The sequence below is a fragment of the Hyaena hyaena genome, unplaced genomic scaffold (assembly GCF_003009895.1).
Source record: "Hyaena hyaena isolate Hyena2069 unplaced genomic scaffold, ASM300989v1 scaffold_499, whole genome shotgun sequence".
Lineage (NCBI taxonomy): Eukaryota > Metazoa > Chordata > Mammalia > Carnivora > Hyaenidae > Hyaena > Hyaena hyaena.
In genome coordinates, this window is record NW_024081129.1 from 566,419 (window position 1) to 574,968 (window position 8,550).

At 43.2% G+C, this 8,550-nt stretch overlaps 1 pseudogene; it reads left to right on the plus strand.

Annotated features, from left to right (window-relative positions):
- Positions 1-6,344: 6,344 nt before the first annotated feature.
- LOC120246967 lies at positions 6,345-6,958 on the plus strand (annotated as a pseudogene).
- The last annotated feature ends 1,592 nt before the right edge of the window (positions 6,959-8,550 follow it).

The following is an 8,550-nucleotide window of genomic DNA, read 5'->3' on the forward strand; positions in this document are numbered from 1 at the left end:
AAGCAGCAATTGTTTGACATCTCAGCTGCTTTAAGCTGTATACTAATTGGGACAAACAAGCCTGGCCATAAACTTAGAAGGAAAAGTTAGGAAAGAAGATATACATAAGGGGCTTTGAAAAGCTCTAACTTATTCCTGAGAATCTAGAAGGCCATCTGCCAGGCTGTGAGCATACCCAGAAAAGACCTGAGAAGGCCTCAGTCTCTCACCCGTGGTTGATCTTGAAGCCCTGGGCAAGCAGGAGAGGAAGGCTAAGGCAGAATTGTAATGTTTTGAGCATTGAACATGTGCTCCAACCCAAACCCAGAGCCTCATCAAAGCTTTCAATCTCCTCTTAAAATGGTTCTGAGAGGAGGAGACACAGTTGGGGCTAAACAAAGATGCATTACGCCTAGAAAATTAATGTTTTGGAGACACCTGGGTGGCTCAGTCGGTTAAACATCCGACTTCAGCTTAGGTCATGAGTTCAAGCCCCACGTCAGACTCTGTGCTGACAGTTCAGAGCCTGGAGCCTGCTTCGGATTCTGTGTCTTCCTGTCTCTCTGCCCCTCCCCCACTCACACTCTGTCTCTGTCTCTCAAAAATGAATAAATGTTATAAAAAAGAAAAAAAAAAGAAAATTAGTGTTCTTTTGGTGGCTGGGAGAGGATATGAACATACTCAGACAGTTCTGTCTTCTCTACAGATCCTGCTCTAGTGGTGGTTTCATTGCAGTTTTCTCTTCTCTGTCTACACATTCTCTAGGGTGGTTCTGGAGGCTTCTGAAATAAGAATGTGGATCATAAGAGGACATCAGTTTATCTCACAATGAATACCCTAGCATGAGGCTTTATTCCCACTAAACAAAAGTCAGGAAACAAAAACAAACAGGAAAGAAACCACTTATTTGGTTTTAAAGAATAAAAATGGCCTCTGAGGTGGAGTGGAATCTAGGACAACAGTGTTCTAGAGAAATCAAGAATCAAGAAAAATAAATAATGGTGAAAGCACACAGGAAATGAAGCCTGGGCTTACAGCTCAAAGCAAAAAGCCTACATCAAAAATAAAAACTTTCTTGGGGCACATGGGTGGTTCAGTCGGTTGAGTGTCTAACTCTTGGTTTTGCCTTAGGTCATGATCTCACAGTCATGGGTTCAAGCCCTGCTTCAGGCTCCGCATTGAGCGTGAAGCCTGCTTGGGATTTTGTCTCTCCCTCTCTTTCTGCCCTTCCCTAGCTGGCACATGCTCTCTCTCTCTCTATTTCTCTCTGTCTCTCAAACAATAACAACAAAAACAGCAACAAAACTTTCAGGTGGTTCAAGTTACATAAGAAGCATGCCATTAGCTGAACAAGTTATAAATAAGGAGGACTCCAACATGTACTGGGAAATCTTTTTCCATTTAGGCTCGTAAAACCAAGCTCTGTCATTTAAGGGTTTATCCTTTGAGAAAACGAGCCGGTATCAATACAGTTGTCTTGGTCTGGCAATTCTCTTTCACTCTTGACAGGGCAGACGGTGTGCAAGGAGACTACGGCTCTCTCCCTTAATCCATAAGATAAGTGGGTCATGTCTCCTTGGGGTCTACTGTACCCTTTAAGCATTTTAAATCCTAATGTGGACAGGACTGGGGAAGGGGGACAATGATTCATGTGAGTTTTTTCATCCTGTTGTTCAATGTTAGACTTGTCCCATTCCTGAAGTGTAACTATTTTTGGAGGTTGGGAAAGGGAGTTGTACTGAATCCTCTAGGTTTACTTCCTGCTCAGTGGTAGGGTGAAGGAGCCCTGTGCGTGCCTTCCTTCCCACACCTAGGAGTTACATGTATTGGAGACCAAAGCAACCAACAGATGACTTAACATCGCCATTCAACACTGCCATCAAGTGTTGACAGAGAAATCCTTTAGAACTGGTTGAATGGAAGACGTTATTACTGTTTTTCAAATTCAACCAGGCACTGACATGGTACTAGGCACTGAGCTAGGTGCTTACACATCTACTATTTCGTTTTATTCTTAGCATTATTATTTCCTCCAAAGCTCCAATGGGAAATTAAGTGATACTGTAAGCCATTTGTGGGTGAAATTGCTGCCAAATGCTTAAATTCAGAGCTTTAATGAACGGTTTAATTCAAGCCTGAGCTGAACCAATCCCAAGTGCCCTCCTATTTCCTGTTCATATGGTGTTGTTTTCACCTCTTTTCTTGAATCTTGCACAAAAGGTCTTGGGTCTGAGACCTTGTCACTGTGAGCCCTGGAACACGCAGACAGATTTGAAATGAACAAATTCTGTAAGGACACCAGGACTGACCTACTCTTGTCAAAAAGTATATTTACTAAAAAAACAAACAAACAAACAAAAAAACCCAAAACTAATTTATTACATTGATCCAGCTAAGAAGTTTGCATCCAATAACTTTTGAGATTTCCAAGCTGCTTTTAAAACCCCCAAGAAAGAAGAGCCAGACATGTGGCTGCCTACAATGAGATTTTATAAGTAGGGAAATGCATCCCTGAAGCTTAACTTGGATTCCCCCTCCAAATAAGAGGTTGACAGAGGGGCCAGGATAAAGACCAAGCACATGGGGCTCTCAGGGAGGCAGGACCTCAACCTATGTCTGTAGTCATGTTCCAACTCCTGGTAGAAGTTACCTTCTAAAGGCCATGGATGGATTTACTGCCTCAGTTTGTAACCCTTACTCCATCTCATTAAGTGGAAGGCATTTGGGCTCAGAGGTAATATGGTACTTCCAAGCAGGTGAGGGTTCACGCCGGGGAGGAATGGGGGGCATTCATGTGGTCGTGTGCGAGGTGAGGAGGAAGGGCAACTAGAGTACAATAAAACCTTGGATTGCGGGGCGCCTGGGTGGCTTAGTCGGTTAAGCGTCCGACTTTCGCTTAGGTCATGATCTCGCGGTTCGTGGGTTTGAGCCCCGCGTCGGGCTCTGTGCTGACTGCCAGCACAGAGCCTGGAGCCTGTTTCAGAGTCTGTGTCTCCCTCTCTCTCTGACCCTCCTCTGCTCACGCTGTCTCTCTCTCTCTCCCCTAGAAATAAATAAAAATATANNNCCCCCCCCCTCCCCAAAAAAAAAAAAAAAAAAAAAAAAAAAAAAACAAAAAAAAAAAAACAAAAAAAAAACCCTTGGATTGCGTGGGGCACCTGGGTGGCTCAGTCGGTTGAGCGTCCGACTTTGGCTCGGGTCATGATCTCATGGTTTGTGGGTTCGAGCCCTGCGTCGGGCTCTGTGCTGACAGCTAGCTCAGAGCCTGGAGCCTGCTTCAGATTCTGTGTCTCCCTGTCTCTCTGACCCTCCCCTGCTCATGCTGTCTCTCTCTCTCTTTCAAAAACAAAAACAAACAAACAAACAAACAAAAAACCTTGGATTGCGAGTAACTTGTTCTACAAGTGTTCCACAAGTTGAGCAAACATTTCTAATAAATTTTACCTTGATAAACAAGCGATGTCTTGCAATACGAGTAGTACCTGACACTGAACGTCATATGATCACAACTGAGCCAATGGTTTCTTCTCCCTCTCATTGCAGGATTGTGGGTGCTCATCAGTGCAACATCACATTCCTTCAAATCCTCAAAAGGAGGAAAAAGCAAGTGTCATTGGACAGGTTCCTTGTTAAAGTTGCATGAAGAGAAACAGATTCCATTGAGTCAACAAATAGCAGTGATTCTGTGAGAGATAGTGAAGGTCGTCCTACACAATAACTCTCCTCTCTCTTGTCTCCCTCACACCAGCACAAAGGTTTTCAAAGGTAGGTACAGGTTAATTCTTTTTTTATACTTTGTAGTTTCTTTATTATTTTGTATTATATTACAGTATTGTAATTATTTTTATGTGAATACTTTTGGGTTGTGGAATGAATCATGTGAGTTTCCATTATTTCTGGCGAAATAATGAGGAAATTTGCTTTTATATACAAATGCTTTGGATTACAAGCATGTTTCTAGAATGAATTATGCTCACAAACCAAGGTTTTACTGTATCCTCTAACTTCCCCATCAGGACTCTTCACTTCGCTTAATCAGTCAGGAGCTGGGGTGAGACCCTGGAGGTCCTGGCTGTCCTCCTTCCCTGTCTCATGTTGTAAAGTTTCAACCTGTTCTGAATGTTTAATGCGTGTTCAGAGTGATACCTGTCATTGCTGGGCTGATTTCTGAGAAGGCAAAGAGCCCTTTGGGCTCAGCTGTCACCAAGAGTGGTAGCTGTCACCTGGGGCAGGCAGGGAGGTGTCACATTGGGAGCAAGATGATTTAGCCTTAGAGACAGGGGTCCTGGGGTCCTCCTCCACCTCCTCCAATCCAATGTGAGGAGGGTGTCCCTGAGGCTGTGGAAGTGGATTTATAGCAGGCGAAAGTGTGCCTTCCAGGACTGGGACCTTAAAAAGAAAATGAAATCCTCAGTCATACATAAGCAAGTCCAAGAGCATGTTTGAGGAACGTTTTATATTCAGAGCAAGGACACAGCTCTGGGTGTGTGTGTGTGTGTGTGTGTGTGTGTATGTATGTGTGTGTGTGTGTGTGTTTATGTTGCAGTAAAATATATATAATATAAAAATTTCCCTTTTAACAATTTTTAAAGTTTCTTTATTTATGGTGAGAGAGAGGAGCGAAGGAGAAAGCACAAGCAGGGGAGGAGCAGAGAGAGAGGGAGAGAGAATCCCAAGCAGGATCCGTGCTGTCAGCGCAGAGCCCCATGTGGGGCTCGATGTCACAAAATGTGAGATCATGATCTGAGCCAAAACCAAAAGTTGAACACTCAACTGATGGAGCCACTGAGGTTCGCCTTAAGAAGTTTTAAGTGCACAGCTCATTGGCACTAAGCACATTCACAGTCTTATGTAACCATCACCACTGTCCAAATCCAGAACTTTTCCATCTTCCCATACTGTAACTCTACTCATTGAACACTAACTCCCTATTCTACTCTCTCCCCAGCTTTTGGCAACCTCAGTTCTTTCTGTCTCTGTGAATTTGAATATTTGGGTACCCCAAATAATATTTGTCCTTTTGTGACTGGTTTATATCACTTACCACAACATCAAGTTTCATTTATATTGGAGCATGTGTCATGATTTCCTTCCTTTTTAAGGCTGGGTAATATTCCATTGTATGAATAGCCCACTTTGCTTATCCATCCACCTGTTGATATACATTTGGGTTGTTCCCACCATTCAGGTCTTGTGAATAATGCTACATGAACATGGGTGAATAGCTATCTGTTTAGGAGCTTAGGGGTTTAAAGAATTTTTTTATTTTTAAATTAAGTAGGCTGTATGCCCAGTGTGGGTCCTTAGCTCACAATCCTCAGATCAAGAGTCACATCCTGTACTGACTGAGCCAGCCAGGTACCCCAGGACCTTAGTGTTTTTTACCTTGAAAGATTACATGATATCTACCGTTTGGGTGGGGTTGGAACATTATTCTTACTTGGGTTAATGTTTTCATCCTTGAAGAATCTCCCAGCATAAGAGCAAGGAGGATCTTCTCAAGTGCTTGGACACAGCCTGGTAGTCTGAAGCACAGAACCTATAAATTAATGCTGGTTGTAACATTTTTTTCTGATGACAGTTCTTTCTCAGATTAGTCTGCTGTTGGTCAACTTTAGAGAGTGTTGGTTGGTTTGAGTTCCCAAATCCTGACCAACCTTCTTGGCTTTAGCCTCCTGTGTCTTAGGAGGCAGCTCAGGGTTCTGTGCCTGGGTGTTGAGTGCCCAGCAGTTCCAGACTTGGGTCTGCCCCCCCCATCCCCAACTTCCCACTACACACACCTTGTTGGGCTTTCCCTCAGAACGAGGCAGTTCTCATGATGCACCGAAGCCACTGTCATTTCTGTGCATCTTCTGCATGTCATTAGAGCAACTCATGCTGCTTCTCTTCGGTGCACTGTATTCATTTTGCCGACTTCAGAAGAGTGAAGCTCTTAGGCATTTGCTTCTGCCTTCCTATTGTTGTTGTTGATACTGAGAGAAACTGTGGAGGTAAGTTTCTCACCCATGAAAATCCACACCCCAAATATGCTATTAGACCATCAGAATCATATCATCCGGGGTAAAAATGCCTCGGAAATGAAATGATACCTCAAGCAAAGTGTTGCTAAATGTTAAGAAGAAGATGAAGAACACTTTCTGGCATTCGTTTAATTATTCCTAGTAGTTTTATACCCAGAGTGAAAGACTTACATGTACCTGTTATTACTCTAGAGAGCGATCAGTGAAAAAGCTCATAAGTGCCATAAGTGATAAAAGAACAATCCTGAAGTTGAATAGGGGAATGTTTTAAAGAAGGAAAAAAAGTAGAAGCAGTATTTACATAAAAGAGTCATAGAAAATACGCACCCACTACAGCCATTAAATATGAATGCAGCTGGGTCATTTCCAGGCAGCAGGGAACCGAGTGGCCAACGCCTGCAGAGCAACAGGCCTAAGTTTTATGGTGACTCCTGTGACACATACCTCATCCATGGCTTTACAGCTGTGAGAAAGACACACTGATGCAGTAGGAAACACAAAGAGACTGTGAAAGACTACTATCAGAACTGGATCTGATCAACAAAACAGCCGCAGCATTTCAACAAGGAAAGAGACTTCCTACTCCATTCTCTGCTCCTCCTCCAGGGCCAATGATCCTGCCTCCCCCCGGTCTCCTGGGTCCTCCTCGCCCTGGTATGATACCAGCAACCCATATGGGGGGCCCTTCCATGATGCCAACGATGGGTCCTCCTCCCCAGGGTTGATGCCAGTGGGACCAGCTTCTGGAATGAGGCTTATTAGAGGCTGTACACCTCTAATGCATGGACCACCCCCCCATGATGAGACCTCCAACCCATCCCATGGTGGTGCCCAGGAATGACTTGATCAGACAGATAAGGGGAGACAAGAGCCTCTTTATATCCATTTTATATTATTACTTCACCTACTTCACCAGGATATCCTGGTGCTCTGACTTTGTATGCTTTCTAATAGTATGACAAGGAAGACTTACTCCCCCTTCCTATCGAAGAGAGAATAGTTTTGGCAGGGGAGTAGTGGGCCAGAAAGAAAAAAAAAAAAAAAGGAGCAACTTTCAGTTGTATTGTGAAATGTGAAAATAAAATAAAATTGTCCACTGTATTAGTTAGAAAAAAGTTAAGAAAAAATAATTGCAACTGGAGTGGTATTCTTTTTTAATTTTTTAAATGTTTTATTTATTTCTGAGAGAGAGAGAGAGAGAGAGACAGCATGAGCAGGGGAGAGTCAGAGAGATAGGGAGATAGAGAATCTGAAACAGGCTCTAGGCTCTGAGCTGGCTGTCAGCACAGAGCCCGATGCGGAGCTTGAACCCATGAACCATGAGATCATGACTTGAGCCGAAGTCAGACGCTTAACCGATTGAGCCACCCAGGTGCCCCTGGAGTGGTATTCTTAAAAATATTTGTTTTTCTTTTTTATCTTTTTCCATGTATTTTCCCTCTATACCCTGAGGGATTCATATGGCTGAGGTGAGGTATTCATAAGGGGTGAGGCATTCATAGGGGGTTGTAACAGTAGGAGTATAAAAAGTATAAACAATTAACATTCAGTTTCTGCCATTGAAGACAGAATTTTGCAGGAAAGGGGCAAGACAGACTTTGTTGAGGAGGAGACAGTTTTCTCACATTGTAAGGATGTCAAGAACCAAATGGGGAGAACTTGGATCAGAGTATCAGAGTTTCTTCCAGAAAGGTAAATAAACCCTCCCATCTACCTATAAATCTGTGAGACTTGCTGCCCTAAGGATGGAATAAAATCCTATTTCCTGAGGGGTTTTGGGATAAAGAAGACAAGACAGGCAGAGTATTTAAGGAATGAGAGACATCTCAACGTCTCCTCTCTGCCTTAAAATATTGAAATAATATAAAGGGAATGCCAAGGGAAGGGAGTGCATCCTTGATATTTTGGTGTTGAGGATTGGGGATTATTTGGAATTTCCCCCCTAATTTGTGGCAGAAGCCACATCTAATTAAACTCAGTGACCCACTGGTGTTAGGCATAAAAGAGGAACCTAAGCTCAGCTATCCTACTCACCTTTGTTTAGTGGAGGGCCTAGAGAAGATCTAGAAACGTCCAAAATCTCTAGGAAGTCCATGAAATTTTGCTAAGAGCCTAACCGAGGAAGTTTCTCTAGATTGGGATGGAGGTTGGGGGTTAGTTACCGTGCAGCTGAATGCTGTGAGGCAGAGCCCATGGGCCAGGATCATATGTGTGATCAGGAGACATGTGTTGGGGAGGAAAAATTTTCCCCTGCCTTTCACAGTTCTTCTGGCTTGTTGTCTTAGAATTAAACTGATATTAGATTAACAGGAGAAAGTCAAATTTAATTTTGCGTTTATGGGGAATGCACATAAACCTGAGATTCCAAAGACAGTGCAGCATAATGAGGTATACATATCATCCTGAACTAAGAAGAAGAGGGTAGGGATCTGGAACTTCAGAGGGAGGGAGTTCAATTCATAGGCAGATGAAAGGAGTAAATGTTTGGTACACAACATTTGTTGAGCTGTTCAGAAACAATGGGACCAAGAGAGGACTTTGATTAAACATG